Below are 21,156 nucleotides of genomic sequence, written 5' to 3' on the forward strand. Positions count from 1 at the left end.
CTATGCAGATGATGTCATTGTCACAAAATGGCTTCCACAGAGCAGCTTGGGGTCAACAGTTATTAGGTAAGAATAAGTTTACTTCACTTCCTGGTGGGAGGTTGAGGAGGGAAAAGATAGGGAAGGGGGCAGATAGGTGATTAAGGCATATTACAACGTTATGTAACTTTATAATGTGTTTCAATTACTGGGAAAAAGCCTTTCACTGGAGTACCCCTTTAAGGTCATATAAAACAGCCTGATGTGTGGGGTAAGACAGCACTGATCTGCTAGATTGGTGCTTGCTTAAAAGAGCCTATTATAGGGCTTGATATATAGGCCAGGCATTGTTAGCCATTGGCTGTGCATCACCTATTACACATAGAGATGCATAACCATCAGCCAATGATTTTTAAACATGTTGAAAAACAAGAATCAGTCAATGAGGGAATGAATGCTGACTTTCTGGCTGATCGTTGTCTTTTTACGCACTGATATTTGCCTGATTTAGCAGAAAATGTATTTATTTATTTATTTATTTAAGTTTTCCCAACAAAATGTTTTATAAATTCTACCTATAAGAAGGCAGAGACTGGTACAGCATACTATTTCACCTTAGGAGAGTACGCTTTCGGGAATGCTGGATACAGTAGTGCAGGCAGGTAATCTCAGCAAGATGGAGTGCTCAACTCAAGAATATGCAGTTTGCACATACTATACCTATCAACATCAGGTATTGTCTGTGTCTTAACTGCTAAAACATGCTTTGTCGACATGGACAAATGAAATAAAAAAGCACTTATATTAGCACGAAAAAGGTGGAAAATGTTTTATAAACCTTCACCATCCTAAAACAAAGACCTGTGGGGGTCTGTCCACTGCCTTATCCACCATGGAAATCAGGCTGGGCATACTTGAATTCTCTACATTGAGTGGAACGCCCCTGCTTGTTTGCTGTGTGCATCCATTGCATTTTGTTACTGATGATATTGCAATAAACAGCCGACAGCTGACTTGGTGAGTGCCGCCTCGTGTTATTCTAGGCATTGAGATAAGTTGAGGTTACAGGAAATACCACATGATTTTGAGCAGAACTAAAATCCCCAATTCTCTGGTAAGATTCCCAGTGGTAAGGACCTTCAACCTGTGTTTTAACATCTATTCTCCCAAGAGGTCATAAAACATAGTTATGGGAAAGTCCATAAAAGTGGTGCACAATTCTGTCACTATACATGTATGAGATTATCTGTATTCTACAGGAAAAAAGGAAAACTTTGGCAGCACATCTATGACTCTGTTCACACTGCAGGTTGCACGCTGCTTGTGGCTTAAGTACAGACAAAAAAACAAAAGGTGCAACAGCAACCCACAGGTGTAAGGGCTTACCGTACATACTCCTTTTGTTTTTTGTCATTATCTGTATTCTGGCAATAAAAGAAGCTTTAGAAAATATATCCACATTCATTTGATCAATGTGTCCATGGAGAAAGGGGTTGCCTTGCATTGCATCATATATTTGTTTAGATACAAGTCAATGATTTAATTATATGTTATTGTTTCCAACCTGTGATTCATTGATACATTATTTAAGCATAACATTGGCCTAACCCAGTTTAGAACTACGACACCACTGGTCACATTCACAAGGTATGTGCAAAAAAAGTAAGATATTATATACAAATCATCCACTTCAATCCTTGCTCGCCAATATTATATTAAGAACACCAGTTTTTATTTTGAATACAGTATCATTTTTTTTTGTATGTTTTAATGTATCCGTTTTCAGTTTGCTAATAAATGCTGTCCATGGGCTCTTCTGTCTAGTTCTCTGCACAGACCACTCTTCACCGATCACTTGTACTACAATTATTCTATGTATTAGAGCACATTTATCCACAGACAACCTGGATCTTAAGCCATTTTCATTTTAAAATTTTACATTTTTTGTTCTAATCTATAAAAAAATTACAATTATATATATATATATATATATATATATATTCATGGTTACTGGATGGTAGGTCTAATGGTGGCCATAGACATTAGACAGAAGTAGGTTGATGGTCGACTGATGAATCATCATTATACAGACATACACATTTTAGTCTATTGGCCATTGTTCAAACTGGTCATACTGTACATGTTCAATGACAAAAGGCGAAGGATGAACAATCTTTGGAAATATTCTGGGAATATCCTAAGAATACTGATTCCCAAAAGATCAAGGATGAAAGCTCTTTCCTGAACTAACATCTTTTGCCTTATTGTTGCCTAGAAATTTCAAACATGGCTGACTTCTCTTCAGACTATGACAGTTTGCCATTGGATGGCTAAAACAATTGTTCATTGTTAAACGTCACCTGACATTATAATTTTGGTTGAACTCGTCCTCTTGTACCATTTTTAATCTATTATGTATAGCTACCTTTAGCAGTTAAAGTTTAATAACATGCCTACTACCATCTACAGCTGAGATATAATCTTGGGAGAATCAGAATCATGAGAATCATGGTTACCGTTTAAAAAAAGAAATCCATAACAGATTTGTTAGATCCACATTGCAGTGGTTCCTACCCCCCCCCCCCCCCCTTGTCTATCCAGATTAGTTTATTTTCCCACTAAATTACAACTATGCACTATGAATGCATCTTGGTTCCAGTTTAACGCCTTTCAGAATGGATTCCAATGATGAATTGTTTCCATCAGAATGGAACCCAGTGATACACTGTTTGCATTTAATGACAGTTAAGTATAAAATACAGGATTTATAAATGAGGCAAAATTCCATTTAAATGTAATAATAATTATCATTGTTATGCAACAGCTCATCTACCACCCCCACAAGATGAATATGCCTATTACTAACAGTAGAATACAGTAATCACATCAATGTTAAATACTGTAGATTGTTAACCATTCTGGTTTGAGAGGGAAGTAAACCAGTTCCTTAATTTTACGCCAACAATAACAATTTTATGCCAGCAAATTGCAAAAGTACACACAGTGCCACTGATGTGATTGCAAGTTAATGTCCTTTTGCACAGCCGGGGACATCTAAACCAGTCGTGTCAATTATACGGTACATTTATACAATGCATTTTATTGGTTTCTAAGGAATCTTGCGATATGTGTAAGATGCCATGGGGTTTATATGGGCTAATTTGTTTTTTTTTATTATGAAAGTTTTTATACTAAGTGGAAAGCTTTATACTAAGAACTTACCAGATGCGCTCAGTGATCAAACAATACACAATTTATTACAGTGCTTTAAGGTAGTTACAAAGGGGCTGGAAGACAATAGTTGAGTGAAATGGGGGTTTAAGGCAGACATGCCAGTGGACTGTTCATGTTTTTCATGCTTTCTCTACAGGGAGGGGCAAGTCGCCACTGGCTTATCTCTCCCAGAATAATAGGGTTAGGTAGTGAAAATGCAAAAACAGTAGAGGGCTTCAAAACAGGCCTAGACCAGTTCTTAGACCAAAATAACATTAATGCATATGTATAGAACCTATCATCATCTGTCCCCCTTCCCTGTATCCATCCCCTCCTTGTATATCCCCCTTCCCTTTATCCATCCCCTCCTTGGTTGAACTTGATGTGTCCTTTTTCAACCGTATTAACTATGTAACTATGTATAAATACAACATGCCCAACCCTTCTGTCCAACAACCTCATCTGTTAAAGTGACCATACATTTTCAATAACTGATGGTTCTCTCCCAGCCGGCTCTCATCCTTTCCAAACACAGGAATGTTTGGCTGACAGCCGGGACCCACTGATGGCCAGGACCCGCCACAGCAAGAGCACAGCTTCTGTACCTGTTTTATCCATAGACGTAACTGTACGTCCATGAGCTAGAATGCACCAGATAAATGGATGTACAGTTACATCTCAACATCCCTTTCTGCACCATTTGTATACCTCCCTCCCCACTCTTTAGTTGGCCCACATACTTGCCCCCCTACTGTGCATATTCTTAAAAACTCCTGCACCCCCTGCAGTTAGTGCATAATAGGTGAGGGGTCTGGTCAGCTGACTTAAACAAGGGCTTATTTTTAAAGTAGGGCTTCCCTTACGTCCCATTGGCATCACAACATATGGGGTAAATTCGCCCCTGCGAGCCCCTGGGACGAAGGAATATTTAATGAAAAAATAACAATTAAATTTTAATCCCCTCCTCCATGAGGTATAAATAGGCTCCACCTCCCCCTAGACCTCAGTCTTTTTTTACTTCGTTGCTGTTAGCCCTAGGGGACTTTGTCCCTCCTCCGTTTTTATGCTTTGTTAACCTGTTGCATTCAGGTTTTCCCTCCAGGTAATGATTGCTGGGATGCCGCTGGAGCCGGTGTCCAGGTAGTATCCTGATATTTGCTTCTGCAGGTCTTAGCTTTTAAGTTTTTCTTACCTAGTGCTTCTTGGAACGCACTCTGCGTGTCACCCGAGCCGCTGGCTTTTCTTCCAGTCGCGTTCGACTGTGGAACGCATCGGCGCTGCGTGCGTCTCAGCACTGCGGCGTCGGCGTCATGTCACTTCCGGGGGCCGGCAGCGGCGCACTCTCTGCATGCCGGATTAGCTGTGTGTCCAAGGCAGAGGGTAAGCTGTTGCTACCTCTAGGTCTGGCTGTCTTCCTCTGGAAGGATTTTCTGTGGCTCATTTGGATCTAATAGAAAACATCTGAGTGCAAAGTGCTGTGATCTCTCTTCTATATACTTAAAAGTAAGTGTTGCTGCCACCTAGTGTCTCTTTCCGATATCACTCTAGCCAGGCTAGTGGTTTATATGTATTGTAATACATTGATTATTTGCAGATGTCTGAAATGGAGACCAGTCCTGCTGCTGGCAAAAGACCTTCTAAGGAAGCACTTCATGTACCGAGTGTGAGACTCCACTACCTGACGGCTATGGATACCGTAGGAGGATCATTTTTTCCAGATAAGATTCATCCTTTCTTTCATAAAAATATTTATGAATGCCTAAAAATATTTATAATGCCTAAGTACGCTGTCCTTCATGCAGACCTAAACCTATGAGGAGCCTGATGTTCAGGATGTAGTTGTATGGGTCAAGGACTATGTGCAAAAGACTTTAGCGGCTAATGAGAATCGCCGCCCGTGTCCTAAGTTAAAGACCAAATGGAGTATTTCTCTCTCTACTCCCAGCCTTTGAGTATATTACTTTATGGCTGTAGGATTATGGTCATTTTCAGTTTTACTGTGATTGATGAAGTTAAGTCATCATCTTCTTCTGAAACCTCTTCTACTTCTGAAGATGAGAAAGAATTATTCAGGGGGTATTTCACAGCTGATAGAATTCACAAGCTCTGCTAAGCTGTGCAAGCTGAAATACACCCTGAGGAAATAGAAGAGGATAGGATTGGTCCTCCTCAAAAAAGCCTAGGGCTTTTTCTGTGGGTAAGACTTCAGTGTCTATGTTACAGGCGGAATGGAAGGAACCGGAAAAGGCTCCGGGTTTGAGCAAGAGGTTTAAGACCTTATATGTTCTCAAGGAAGAACAATGTAAGGACTGGATTGAGCCTCCAAAGGTGGACCCGGCCATAGCCAAACTGTCAAAATGTACTGTGCTGCCTGCGGAGGACGGATCCAATCTTAAGGATCCGATGGATAGAAGGGTGGAGGTAGCCCTCAAGAGATCATATACGGCAGCGGCAGCCCAAGGGGCAGTCTCCATTTCTTCTTTTGAGGTTTCTAGAAGCCTAAGAAGATGGCTGACCAAGGTCCAGGAAAATTGGAAGGTAGAGCTAGCAGGGACAAGGTCCTTCGCTCCTTAAAAAAGGTCATTATGGCCATTGACTTCCTCTGCGATGATGCATCTCAGGGAACCAGGTTAGCGTAAAAAAACTAGTACGCTCTCAACCGCTGCCGAAGGGCGCTATGGTTAAAACCCTGGGTTGGAGATGCTAACTCCAAAATTCAGCTCTGTAATATGGAGTTCCAGCCAGGTAGGCTGTTTGGCTCTGAGCTGGATAAATTAATGGAGGAATTGTCTGACAAGGAGGGGAAGTCCCTACCATTGTCCTATAAGAGCGGTGATTCCTTTCGCAGAGCAAAATCTCCTTAGCGAGGCAAAGGGAGATACCAGTACAGAGGTCGAGGAAGAAACTATTCCAGAAGAGGTTCCGGGAAGCAGCAGAATAAGGACACCAACAAGAAACCAGACTTCTGACGCAGAAGCTGTCCAGTGGGAACACGTCTGAGTTTGTTTCTCCCTGCCTGGGAAGAATTAAGGAAAGATCACTGGGTGTTAAATATTATTCAAAATGGTTATGTCCTTCATTTATCATCTCTTCCTCCTCCAAGATTTCTTCTGTCAAGAAATCTTAAGCCAGAAAGACACTTAGTCCTAGAGACAGAAATTCTTCGCCTCCTTTCCATTGAGGCTCTAGAGGATGTTCCTCTATCTGAGATCGGTCAGGGAGTTTACTCCCCAGTGTTACTAGTGCTGAAGCCATCCGGAAATTGGAGGCTTATTATAGATTTGCGATATCTCAACAGATGCATCGTAAAGAAGACTTTCCACATGGAGAACATAAGATCGGTAAAATCTATCCTCCAGGAGGGAGATTTTATGGTCACCATAGATCTACCGGATGCATATCTTCATGTACCGATTCTGAAGGCTCACAGGAGAGCCTTCGCCATCCAAATCCAGGGGAAGGTAAGACACTTACAATTCAAAGTCCTTCCACCCGGAATACCTCCGCACCCTTTGTTTTCACAAAGGTAGTGTCACCATGATGGTTCGCTTCCGTTTACAGGGGATAAAGTTATCCCTTACCTGGATGATTGGTTGACATACTTCAACAATTAGGTTGGCTTATCAACATAGAGAAATCAGACTTAATTCCTAATTCCTCCTCGTCAGGTATCCATAAGAACATAAATGCGCTTTTTAGGGCTCCTTGCCTCAGCTGCGGACGCGGTGCCATGGGCGTTATGGCACATGAGATTTCTTCAGAGAGAAGCACTAACAGTATGGAACCGAGGACTGAAGGACTTGGATGCGATGCATGTTCTATCGACTCAAACAAGACATTCTCTAATGTGGTGGAGACAAGTCAAACATGGAGTTTATTTTCAGAACCACACTGGATAACCATCACGACGGATGCTTCAGGAACAGGTTGGGGAGCTCATCTGACAGTCATCACGACTGCAGGATCTTGGAGTCAACAGGAATCCGCTCTGCCCTCCAACGTGAGGGAGCTTAGAGCGATTTACCTAGCTCTTCTTCATTTTTCTCCTCCTATTTTACAGAGAGCAGTCAGAATCCGGATGAACGACATGACCTGTGTGGCGTACCTAAACAGGGAGGTACCAGATCCCCTTCTCTCCTCAGGGAAGTAGAGAAGATTTTTCTGTTGGGCAGAAACCAGAATAACCAGACTCTCTGCGATTCATATCAGGGGTGTCGACAATATATTGGCGGATTGACTGAGTCGAGGCCTGACATTACCGGGGGAATGGTCTCTCTCAAGGAGAGTATTCATTCAGTTAACCCAGAGGTGGGGGCTTCCTCAGAGAGACCTCATGGCATCAGCAAGCAATGCCAAACTGAGGAATTTCTGTTCCCTTTACAGGGCAGACAATCCCACGGTAGTGGACTCAATGACAATACCATGGACATACCAGCTGGCGTATATCTTTCCTCCCATAGCCATGATTCCCAGAGTTTGATGAAGATCAGTTGTCAGTGATAATAATAACTTCCTTCTGGCCGAAGAGGGCATGGTTCACCCTGCCCATGAATATGAGCAGAGGGGAATTTTGGAGATTACCTCTGCATCCGGATCTAATATTCCAGGGTCAACATCTGTGCAGGAATCTTTCCAGCCTCAGCTTGACAGCTCGGAGACTGAGAGGACCGTATTGGACTCTAGTTTTTCTGAGAAGGTATAGTATACCCTTTCTCACGCTCGTAGTTGCACTACAAATAAATCTTATGCACGGATTTGGAAGATTTTCAAGATTGGTGTGTAAGCAGGAGTATTGATGGACTTAAACCTTCTACTCCACAGTCATTGGAGTTTTTACAGGAAGGCTTCTATAAAGGATTAAAACCTAGTTCCATCAAGGTGCAGATAGCAGCCCTCTCTGCACACCTAAACTCACGTTTCTTTCAGATCTTGGAGGTAAAGAATTTTGTTAAGGCTAGACTAGGCCTAACCTGGTAAAGCAGGTAGACCCATGGGACTTATCCTTTGTGTTGAGACGCCTGTGTCTTCCTCCCTTTAAGCCTTGGGAGGAAGTAGACTTCAAGTTAACATTGAAAGTTTCTCTTTTACTAGCCATTACCTCTGCTAAGAGAGTTGGAGAACTTCAAGCCCTTGGCTCCGCACCTCCATACGTGACTTTTTCACAAGACAAAGTTATCCTTAGGTTCCTTCCAGGATTCCTGCCTATGGTGGCTTCATTTGCCAACATCAACCAGCCAATAGTATTGCCTGTATTTTCTCCTACTGGATCATATAAAGAAGACTTGGATCTTTCTTTATTGGACGTATCCAGAGCTATCAAGATCTATCTACATAGAGTAGGTGATTTTCGTAAAGACGAGAATTTCTTTATCCCTTTCGCAGGAAAGAACAAGGGGAGAAAGGCTTCAAAACCTTTAATATCCAGATGGATCTGTGACTCCATTGCCTTATGTTACTCTTCTGCTGATCTGGATCCACCAGAATTTACCAGGGCTCACTCTACTAGAGCTGTGGCCTCCACTTGGGCAGAGCGTGCCGCTGTGCCACTTGAGGACATATGCCAGGCAGCTACCTGGTCGTCTTTGACAACCTTTGTGAGATATTTCAGGCTGGATACTTCTTTCTTGTCAAGAACAACCTTTGCAAGATCTGTTCTTAATGCGGACGTAATAAATAACCCGCCCATTGGGGATAATGCTTGCTAATTCCCCATATGTTGTGATGCCAATGGGACGTAAGGGAAGCTAAAATTATTATGTTAATTTGTTTTCCCTAAGACCCATTGGCATCACAAGACTCCCTCCCTGTGTTTTATGTTTCTTTATAATTAGACTGAGGTCTAGGGGGAGGTGGAGCCTATTTATACCTCATGGAGGAGGGGATTAAAATTTAATTGTTATTTTTTCATTAAATATTCCTTCGTCCCAGGGGCTCGCAGGGGCGAATTTACCCCATATGTTGTGATGCCAATGGGTCTTAGGGAAAACAAATTAACATAATAATTTTAGCTTATATTTCAAGCCTTTTCTAAAAACCTACAAAATGGAGCCAGGTCTTATTTTTGGGGAAACACGGTAAAAGAAGAATATTCTCTTATTCTTCTGTTACCATGTTTTCCCAAAAATAAGACCTAACTTCATTTTGTAGGTTTTTGGAGAAGGCTTGAAATATAAGCCCTACTTTAAAAATAAGCCCTAGTTAAAGTCAGCTGACCAAGACCCCTGACCTGTTATGCACTAACTGCAGGGGGTGCAGGAGTTTTTAAGAATATGCTTCTGTTACATATTACTCAGTCCTGCTGATGTGTTCTGCCATTAGCTGGTAAAATGTGGAGTTATTGACTCAGGAAAAAGCTAGTTAAAAGGAAACCTCTTTGGAAAACTGAGTGCAGTGGGTCACACCACAACTGCTCTGGTACTGTAAAATTCAAATGGATCTTGCAGTACAGGAGCAGTTGTGGTGCAACTTGCTGCACTTAATTTTTCAAAAAGGTTTCCTTTTGTTGAGTTTGGTTCTGGTTCAACTACTGCATATTGATGCACCATAGGTCTATATCATTGGTGGTCCTCTACGAGCTGCATTGGGTCCATTTATTAACATAAGTGATGCATAGTGTTGTGTCTAGATTAGCACAACCATATAGGTTTCACCCTGACTACTGTACATGTATGATTCCAGTTATACTACACCAGAAAGTGCCTTTGCGCCTTTTTTTTTCTACAATATTAGCTGGGGGAAAGGCTGACAGGCACGGCTTAGTGAAGGGGTGAAGCCAAGTATCCATTTTTCCTACTGCAAATGAGCAAGGTCGGAAGGCTCCTTCTACAGCCTGTTGTTTTACAGCAAGACACAAGGCAATGAAGAGGAGGGAGGAATGGTTGATCTCCTGGAATTTGGAGAAGATTTTGTTACATGTTTCTTAGTTTTCATTACCGCATAAGAGGAGGCGAAATATAAGAAGGAAAAGAGGGCTGGTTATAATTTTTATTTTATTTTATTGTGCATTTTGTAATTTAAGTACTCCATTCATATATGCAGCTCAAAGATCACAGCCTTGGCCAGACTTTGCTGAAATGTTTTGAATCGAGTTCAAATAATTGAACAACATTGTTACAGTTCAGTTCATGGTATACGTATATAAAAAATTGTTTACCAAAGGGCCCAGAGCCTGAGGAAGCCAAGGGAAGTCCAAACTCACACTTAGCCAGGAACTTGTTACCTAAATATCCAAAGCCTTTAAAAATGATTTACCATATAAAGTATAATTGTAAGTTCTTTATGCTGTTCTGTGCAGACTGGGGCAAGGTCAGCAGAGTCTCTTTATCATTAAATGACAGACTGGCGGACCTAAGCAGGGCAGGAGAGCAGTACTACACACATAAAAAGCTTTATATTTATCTCCTATGACATTACCTGGACTCACCCTACTGCAATGTCTATAAAGACTACTATTGGTATACCTAGTATAAAATTGCACTGCACTTTACAGTAAAGCTCCACCTTGACCACATGACAATGACAAAATGACAATTGCATTCTGAATCACTATGTTCTACTAAAGCTTCTGGATATTTCTAACACCCCATAGCAATGCCACAGAAGACACTGGTAAACACAAGCTGCACATGAAGGATGAACATTAAAATATTATTATGGGAGGTCAGCGTTTTCTTTTTGCACAACAAACAGCATTCATTTCTTTACAGTGGTTGTACCACAAATATTTTATTTATTGTTAAATTTAGCCACATATTACACTTAAAGGGGTTATCCAGGTTCAGAAAAAGTACAGCTACCGTCTTGCATAAACAGCGCCACCCCTATTTCAGGTTGCTTGTTGTATTGCACTTCAGCTACATTAACTTCGATGGATGCAATCTGCAGAACCACACCCAAACTGAGGACAGGTGTGGTGCTGGTGATATGATTTGTGCCTGGATCTAACTTTTTTTTTTTTTATTGGGGGGGGGGGGGTGTAAATGGGTCTGGTAGGGTGCAGTAGATCTAAGCGGATATTGGAATGTGTAAACAGCATATCAGAACTAGAACAAGGGGGCCGGATGTAATTGCTATCACGTCTTTATCCACAACTATATTCCTACCTATTCTTAATAAAGAGACATGATTCATGTTGGGTTATTACTAAACACCATATTGCACAACAGAAACCATCACCATTTATCTCAATCTGTTTTGCATCTCACACATCTTATGACTGGATTGTATTGTGTTTCTCCTACGTGCAGTATGACAGACAGGGCCGGGGTAGGCGATGGCCTAGGCCGCCATCTGGTGGTGAATTGCAGGGGGCGCCATTCTATCCACCACATAGGGGCCTCCACTAGCCTGAACTCAGTAGCAGGTTTGTGGTAGAAAAGCAAACAGTAGAGTATGCACAAAATCACTTACACTGTGTTGTGTGTATCCTCAGGGCTGGCTGCAGCACCAGGCTTACCTGGGCAAGTGCCGGGGCCCAGAGAGGGATAGGGGCCTGGTGCTCTAATGTTCAGCCCACTCACTGTAGTGTAGGGTGAGCAGGCTGAACATCAGAAGACAGAGAAAGAGCAGTAATGTGTGTGTCAGTCAGTGTGTGAGTGTGTCAGTCAGTGTGTGCGTGTCAGTAAGTGGGTGTAAGTCAATGTCTGTATCAGTAATGTGTGTTTGTGTATGTTAGTGGTGACTTAAATGATTGTGCATAGTGTATAGATGGATGAGGGGCCCACTGAGGCTCTGTCACCCAGGGGCCCGCAAAAACCTGGAGCCGTCCCTGTGTATCCTCCACTGTCTGCTACTGTCCCTGAGGTTGCTTTGGCTGTCGGGTCCGGGGGATAGTAGAGGAGAGGACACGCACCACAAGCCTGCAGAGAGTCCTTATCAGGAGAGCCCCACTGCAGAACTGTCTCCACTGCCTTACTATGGCTGTCCTTATCTGAGGTCCTGACCCTGCACAATCGGGATGTCTGCCAGTGAGGAGACCAGTATCAAGGAGGTTAGTGTATAAATGAGCATGTGTATGTGCATGTATGTATGTATGTATGTATGTATGAGTGTGCATGTATGTGTGTGTGTGTGTGTGTGTGTGAGGAAGTTAGTGAGTGTGCATGTATGTATGTATGTATGTATGTATGTATGAATGAGTGAGTGTATGTATGTATGTATGGGTAAATGAGGGTGCATGTATGTATGTATGTGTGAATGAGGGTGCATGTATGAGTGAGTGAGTGTGCATGTATGTATGTATGTATGTATGTGTGAGTGAGGGTGCATGTATGTATGTGTGTATGAGTAAGTGAGGGTGTATGTATGTGTAAGGGTGCATGTATGTATGTATGTATGTATGTGTGAATGAGGGTGCATGTATGTATGTATGTATGCGTGCATGAGTAAGTGAGGGTGTATGTATGTGTGAGTGAGGGTGCATGCATGTATGTGTGTGAGTGAGGGTGCATGTATGTATGTAAATTTTATTTATTTTTATTTTTTTGTCCTGGCCCTGATGACAGAAGTAAGTGGGAATCCGGGTCTCTGTTTAGGGTGAAGTCACACGGGTATAAAAACTTCAGAGGAAATATTCTTCTTAATTTCGTTATGCTCAGCTAATAGCCCAGAGCTTTTGAGGATCGTGTCCTCCTAGCATCTGTTCTGCACTTGCTGATACAAGGAAAACCCATGACATCTTTAAAATTTTACTGGTTTCAGCCATCTGAATGCAACTTTTTCTAGAAAACAGCTCTGATAGCGGAAACAAACATTTTGATACCGCAAGGGACTTTCCATCTGGATATAATAATTATGAAAGGGTTAATCCCCAAGCCATTGTTTAGTCAGCAGCCACACTCAACTATTTAAAAAATTGTTAGTCTATTTGTCATGAGCATTGATTCAACCAAAAAACGCCTTCTCCTTGAGAATGTTGACAGTGTGCATTCTCTATTCTGTTTTATACTTTTTTTATACTTTGAATTGCGTTTATTCAGATAATCTAACTTAAAAAGTAAAGTAATAATGAAAAAAAAAGTAAAGTAAAATTTGTAATTAAAAATGTTCTATTGTGATAAGGATAAGGGAGAACAAGCTGATCGGTTGGGGTCCGACTGATAGCATATTCACCAGATCACAAGATCAGGACTATTGGCTGTGTTCAGTGTCAGGTGGCTTCAAAGAGAATGAATGTTCATTCCAGGGACAATTCTTTCCTAGCTCTGATGAATAGACCCCAGCTGATCAGCTTGATATCCCCTATTCTGTACATATCGATAACGTCTTTAGATAGCAATACCCCTTTAATTAAAAGGTTAATGTTATGAGACTAGAATATATGTTAATAAGAGTTAGGGTAGAGACAGAATGGATTAGGACTACATAGTGTTTGTTGTCTGTTGCCATGGAAATGTATAGATCTGTATAGAAGCTGTAAACACAAAATGGTAAAAAACTCCCTTTCTTTGGCAGAAAAAAAGCAGCACTTGCTGTCAGTATGGCAGTGCCATCAATGTTTGGAAAAGGTGTTATCGTCAACGAGCAACTTTTTTTTTTTTTTTACATAAGGGCTAGAATACTCCCTCCAAAAATTAAATAAAGAAAAAAAACATATTGATCAGGCTTATTAATTATACAGAATGTAACTTGTATACATTATTATATGTTACATGTACAAAAGAATCCAACTAAACATACTGTATATCTAAAGTGATTTGGTAAAGCTACCTAACCATATCTTTGTTTGTGTTCTCAGCCACCATCTGTTCATGATAAATGCAAGAACCAAGCCGTAATTTCCGGAATACAATTCATGAACAGGATATTTCCAAATATTGGTATCGTAGGAACCACATGTATGATTTTTGATACTTTTCCAGGTTATAATGCTGTAAATCTCACATCACATCACATCTAGTGTCTCTCAGGTATCGTATTATTTGTGTTTTAGGCTCTTCCTAAACAAGATAATACCTGATAAAAAAACACCACTCAAAATACAGAACACCAACAATGCAAACAATCTTTAAAGATGTTATCCATTAGGAGCCGTGTAAAATATACTGATTGAGAATTCATTTAGGTTTCATCTGGGATGCCCAGAGTAGCATGGGCTTTGTTGCTCTCTGAAATACAGTTAATCCCAACCTGGCACTATTTAAGAATCGCAACTATTGTAGAGTGATCCTGTTCTCTAAAAACATGTGACCTCACCGGTGTCTTTTATAAGAAAACTTTTAAGTTGCTCATAGAGTTCTGTAGACAAATTGGGCGAATTTAAACCTTACCACAATATAATATTTATATTGAGGCATGTATTCCTCAATGCCATAAACTAATATTACACTTCTGGTTAATTTAGTATAAGGCTATGTTCACACAACGTAAGTTTTGTATTAATCATGGCCGTTGTTGCTGATTTGCAAAAACGTTCATGATTAATACAAAAGTACCTTGTACTGCTGTCAGAGGAGATACACATAGTATACACTCCGGCCGGGATCCCTTGCAGCCGCACACAAAACTGACATGTCAGTTTTGTGCGGCTGCTCTTCATTGAATAGCGGCTGCACAAGCCTGAAAGGTCACACAATGGAAAGTACGACTCAAGCCAACTCCGGCCACACGTTCCATTGTGTTTAATAGTGAATTGGAAAGCAGGCGCACACAAGAGTCACACTGTGAGTTTTTAGGGAGTTTTTACGTAATACATTCTGTCATGTAGACCAATTGTAAACCTACATGTAAATGTATTATCTATTACTTTATAAACACTGGGACATAGGATCAAGCTGTATTAGCACATCTATACTAGAGGGAAATCCAAACAGCTGTTTGCAGAACGGCACTGTGCGGCTCAGAGGCTCAGGTAGGGTGCACAGCCTCACGGTCCCAGACCCAGGTCCCGAAGGTAATCTAACAAGATATAGGAAAAGGCGGCACTCCAATTTTAGTGAATAAAAAAAATTGGAGTGCCGCCTTTTCCTATATCTTGTTATACTAGAGGAAAGGTAGAGCAGACAATATTTACCACTGAAGGGGCTACTTTAGTTACCAAATCTTTAGTTTATTCACCCACTGTTTAGCAATCTTAGCCCTCCCTGGGTTTAATTTCAAGGATTTTTTTTATTAACCAAAAAAAAATAAAAAATAGTACCATGGAGGAGATGGACAGTTGATAAACTCTGGGTGAATAAACTGAAAATGTCTTTGATTCCTCGGAGGGCTGCATCTTGCGTTGTAGTTTGTACAGAACAATGGATTCTGGGTTCAACCTCCTTGAAGCTTTGCACCTATACTCATTGACATAAATATAATGCATAAAGAAGATGTTGTTGGAATCAAATGAAACTGCATTTGTGTGAAGTTTTCCAATAATGTTGCAGCTGGGCCTGTAGATTCTGCACACCCGTAGGTTGCTGAAGCTGGCTTGCTTTGAAAGCTAGATTATCATCAAATCTGATGACCATGTAGGCCAAGGGATACCATTCCATGAGAAAAAAACATGTGCATACCACTGAGCTCTTAGGGGAAGATTTATCAAGACCGACGTACTCGTACCCCGATCTTAAATTAGGCTTAATTAGGCTCTTAGTGATTCCGGCCTGCTGGGCACCCGAACCTGCCTGGCATACCATCTACCATCTATACCTGTGAGCAAGCGTAAATCATGACAAATAAGGTGCGGGAGAAGGCCACACCTCCTCCCTGCCTAGCTGCTTCCCCCAAGCACCCCCTGTGCTTGCCCACCGAGCAAGCTGCGCCTTCTCCCTGGCATACAGCCCTGCCATAACCTTCGTAAATGTCCCCCTTAGTGTCATATTACTAATAGGGGTGATAGACTGTCAGATACAATGGCTTCCCTGATCTTCACATTAGCTGTAAGGACGGAGTCTCAACAGGTTTGTGGTGAAGCCCTAAAGATATTTGTAAATGCAGCACCTGTTCCATAGTATAGTCACATTGTGCATTGTGCCCACTACACTGACATAGTCATCATCAGTGACCATACACATACAAGACATGCCGAGCCTTTAAATACAACATCCTTATCACCTCTAAGGACACTTTACTCTTCTAACCGGAAACTAAATTTGTGCAGCCAATAGAAATAGAAAATAGACATCTCTTTCTGCGCCATTATCTATAATCAGTCAGACATCTGTCAGGAAGAAACAATCTATAATTTATCTCTTTCACAGTTTTCAAGAGCAGTGCCAGGTATCTAGGATTCTCTTATTGTATCCCAGACTCTTGTTATGGGGTTGGGTAGTCAGAAGCCAAATAAAAGAAGACAACGATCCACAGATGCTTCCTGATCCACTCCATGGCCAGTCTGAATATATACTGTACACATACAATTATTTGAGAGAATTTAAGAGAATTAGTGCTACAACCATAACTTGTAAAATCTAATAATAAATAACACACTGGATTTAAAGAAACTCTGTCAGAGTTGTTTTACTGTTTTATCTAAGGGTAGCATAAACTAGTGACAGAGAAGCTGAACAGAACAATGTATCACTTACATTACCGATACAGAGAGATCCTCCTGAACAACATGGACAATAAGTAGTCCTCTCCATTATGTCCATGAGCCCAGTAGTCCTGGATATTCATGAGAAGCAGAAAACTCCACCAGCAGCTGCTGATTGGCAGTAATCTATCCATGCTGTGTATAGGCAGTCAGCTGTCAATCAGCAGCTGGAGGGTGGGGGAGGGGTGTTGCAAGAATATCATTCTCCTGCATATTAGCAGAATGGCTGAACATAATTTTGCATGAAAGTGCGAAAAAAGTACTAGAGCAAAATAAAAAAGTTTACTCAGCAGCTTAATCCAAAAAGGAAAAAAAAGGCTGAAACTGATATAGCAGTTGATAGTAACCCTTTAGGGAACACAATGGAATTTTCTATATATTATACCAATATTACAACCACAATTTAACCTGATCACTGGAAATGCTGCAGTTATATTAAAAAAATCTTGTTTTGTTTTTCAAATATAGTATACAAAGATATATTCTCTTTAATAGCTATTCAGATTAGATGATCAGATTGTTAAAACGTTACAAACCCTTTAAATACGTTTGCATATTCAAGTGTAAAAGGCATACAAAGCATGGGCTATTCACTGTGGATGTATACAGAGGATCTATGTAGGTAAACAAACATAAAACTTAAAACATCTTAGACCATGTTCACACCTGCATCAGAGGCTCCACGAAGCACTGTTATGTTGGTAAAATGCCAGGTGCCATGCTGGAAACCTGATGGACTCTGTTAGACTCAGACTTCAAACTACAGAATAGTCCTAATGAATAGGGCTGTGTTTACACACCATCAAAATAACGACTGTTCTTATTAGACGGCCGTCATGTAACAGCAAAAAATGGCACCGCTATTTAAAAAAAAAAAAATAAATTAAACAAAAAACAGCTGTTATTTTATTTGTATAATCGTGGCGTTTTTTTTTAAAATTACAGCCGTTATTTGCCGTTAGATGATGTCTGTCCAATAAAAACGTTCCTCATTTTGTCAGTGTGTGAACATAGCCTTAGACCGTGATCACACTACTGTCTAAGGCTCTGAGGTTCAGAAGTTTCCTTCAGATATGACGGGATGCATGGTGCCACATGCAGGCAGATAGCTGCTTTCAGTATGTTGCTGATTGCAATTAGAAGCAGACGGAGGTTTAGCCAAACTCTGCAGTCAGACATGTGACCCAGCAGCTCAGCTTGTTCACATAATGCATTATTGATATCGAACATATTGGCCCAGATTTACTATTGCAAGTGTGCCAGAATTTTGCTTGACTTCCACCACTTTTAGGGGGACATTTATCAAGATGCCATGGAAAAGGAGCAGATTTGCCCCATTTCCGTGGCATATGCCAGCTGTATCCACGCCTCCATCAGGTTAAGGCTGGGTTCACACTACGTATATTTCAGTCAGTATTGTGGTCCTCATATTGCAACCAAAACCAGGAGTGGATAAAAAACACAGAAAGGATCTGTTCACACAATGTTGAAATTGAGTGGATGGCCGTCATTTAATGCAAATATTTGCTGTTATTTTAAAACAACGGCTGTTATATTGAAATAAATGCAGTTATTTCCTGTTATATGGCGGTCATCCACTCAATTTCAACATTGTGTGAACAGATCCTTTCTGTGTTTTTAATCCACTCCTGGTTTTGGTTGCAATACTGACTGAAATATACGTAGTGTGAACGCAGCCTAATCATTACGTGTAAACGCACCATAATACAGCACAGTAATACTGCAGAAAGCACTTTGAACAATTCTTGTGTGGAATGCAAATTAATCTTCAAGTGTCTTCTGGGTGTTTCTTCAGCAGACAAGTGCCCTGTCATCTTGGCTGCAACCTCCCTAATCTGGGCTTTATTAACCTCTTTCTGCAGAGAACAGTAGATGACACAAAAAGCCTAATGCTGCGTTTACACGGAGCGATAATTCACCCGATCGTACGATTAAGGATATAGAAAGAATTATATTTTTTTTATAACAATTAGCGTTTAGACGGAACGATATATTGTACAGAAAAATCGTTTTGAGATCGTTTTGCGATCACTTAAGCCTATCTCGCACATAGGTAAAATCGGTGAACGACTGTTTACATGGAACGATGTGCGAATTTTTTGCGAACGACGATTTTAGAACATGATGTAAGATCAAAATGAACGATTTCTTCGCTCGTCGATTGATCGTTCGCTGCGTTTACACGTACGATTATTGTTCAAATTCGATCGTTATCGGGCAAATTCCCACGATAATCGTTCAGTGTAAACGCAGCATAAGAGTAGTGAGTTAAGCCCAGATGGGAGAGGTTGTTGCCAAGATTGAATGGTACTTGTCTACTTAAGGCACTTGGAGATTAAAGCGAATATACCATCAGTCCATCAAGTTTTTATCACTGCCTGAACCACCCCCCGATTCCCGAGATATGTACGTTTTTGTAAATCTGCTAATTAGCTAGTCAGGTGCACTGGAGGTGGTCCCAGTGTCCCCAGTGCACCAATTACCCCCCCCCCCCTCCCCATTGAAACCCCATTATCATTCATCTAGCTGAAGCTTAGAGTTCCCAGCCGTCATCTACAGCGCAGGTCTTGGCCATTTGCTTGATTTTCCTATGCCCTATATCATTATTTTTCTCATGTCTGCCTTGTTTCCTTATTGCTCAATGAAGTATTCCTGTTATGCCAGTCTGGGTGCCAAGCAAGTGAGCGCAATGATGAATTTTATAGAAAGAAATCTATGACAGCAAAGTGCATGAAAGAAAAAAGCAATAGTTACTGCTATAGATATGTTCTAATATCCCAAATACATTAGATAGCTGGGTGTTGCTGACCGCTCTGTCCCACAGCTCCCCCATAAGCTTCCCCTGTTTATTTCAGTGGGTGAGGAGAGTCAGAATTATATCTTACCGATAATTTATTTTTTAGGAGTCCATCATGTTTTTAATGCTCTCAAGGTGGTGCTGTCATGACTGGACATAATGAAAAAGATGCTTTCATACACTTCTGAGGAGATTTACCTCCCACAGCAACATAAGTTTAAGCCCGATGAAATCCAACATGCCCAATCCTTATATACTCCACATTGGGGGACAGTGGGAGGGCCACCTACCCAACAGATTAACAGACAATCCTACCAAAATCAATGGGTTCAGCTGACTCACGCAAAACTCTGGAGGTGGACCTGCTTCACCACAACAATCACAGTTGTGTTATGTCTCACATAACATATATCATATGGATTTTCAGAGATTTTTGAGCTTTGAACTGTAGAAGATCAGGACTATACATGACTCCACTTAAAGCGACTCTGTACCCACAATCTGACCCCCCCAAACCACTTGTACCTTTGGATAGCTGCTCTTAATCCAAGATCTGTCCTGCGGTCCGTTCGGCAGGTGATGTAGCTATTATCCTAAAAAACAACTTTAAAACTGGCAGCCCTGTGCCCAACGGTCGTGGCTTAGATTGCGTATGCATTAGGCTGGCACACCCTCTCTGTCCCTCCTCCCCGCCCTCCTCATCATTAGGAATGCTCCATGCAGATTGTCTCCTATTCCTCAGCTGTGTGAATACTAAACATGGGCTGGATCGTTAAGGCACCTGTGCAATGTTCAGACAGGAGAAAATGTTCCAGTGGCATTCCTAATGATAAGGAGGGTGGGGAGGAGGGACGGAGGGGTGGTGCAAAGTTAGGTCACAGATACTCCCGTTGGGTACTGGGCTGCAAGTTTAAAAGTAGTTTTTTAGGACAATAACTGCATCACCTGCCGAATGGACCCCAGGATTGGATCTTGGATTAAAAGCAGCTATCCGAAGGTACAAGTGGTTTGGGGGAGGGGGGTCAGATTGTGGGTACAGAGTCGCTTTAAGTGTACCTGTCAGCAGCTTTTTAAATGCATAAACTAAAGATGGTGTGCAATAGGGCTTCTTATGCTGAATCCATAGATGCCACTGTCATTGCAGTACTCCACTGAATCCACTTATGTTAACAGACTGAATGTTGTATAAAAGTAAATATGTTCAGCACCTTGTCTCATAAAAAACAGTATACGCTCAAAAATATACCAGAAAGTCACTTTCAAACTGCTTCAGAGGATCTGGCAGGGGTGCGCTGTGGTATACATCAGCATTCCAGTTGGCTAGTTTTACAATGTACTGTATACCACAATAGTAGTGTAGCTTTACACATTATTGACTGAGCAGAACATTCCTTCCTGATTATTTGCTCCATGCAAAATGCCCAGTGATTTGCTGGTCAATGAGCAAATGCTCATATGTTGGCTGATCGCATCTTTAATGTGGAAATAAAAATAATCATTTGTCAGGATCGTATCTACTTGTGTAAACAGAGATGTGCTGCCAACAATAATTGAAGTCAATGGTGGCATGGACGATGAAGCCAATTGCCATTCAGTGGGCACTGATCAGCCTGTATATAATTGATCACTG

At 41.2% G+C, this 21,156-nt stretch overlaps 1 protein-coding gene across 1 annotated transcript in view; it reads right to left on the reverse strand.

Annotated features, from left to right (window-relative positions):
- PASD1 (PAS domain containing repressor 1) overlaps positions 1-21,156 on the reverse strand; it is a 112,393-nt gene that overhangs the window by 65,759 nt on the left and 25,478 nt on the right. The gene's annotated exons all lie outside the window — the stretch shown is intronic.

This window comes from Dendropsophus ebraccatus, chromosome 10 (assembly GCF_027789765.1).
Source record: "Dendropsophus ebraccatus isolate aDenEbr1 chromosome 10, aDenEbr1.pat, whole genome shotgun sequence".
Lineage (NCBI taxonomy): Eukaryota > Metazoa > Chordata > Amphibia > Anura > Hylidae > Dendropsophus > Dendropsophus ebraccatus.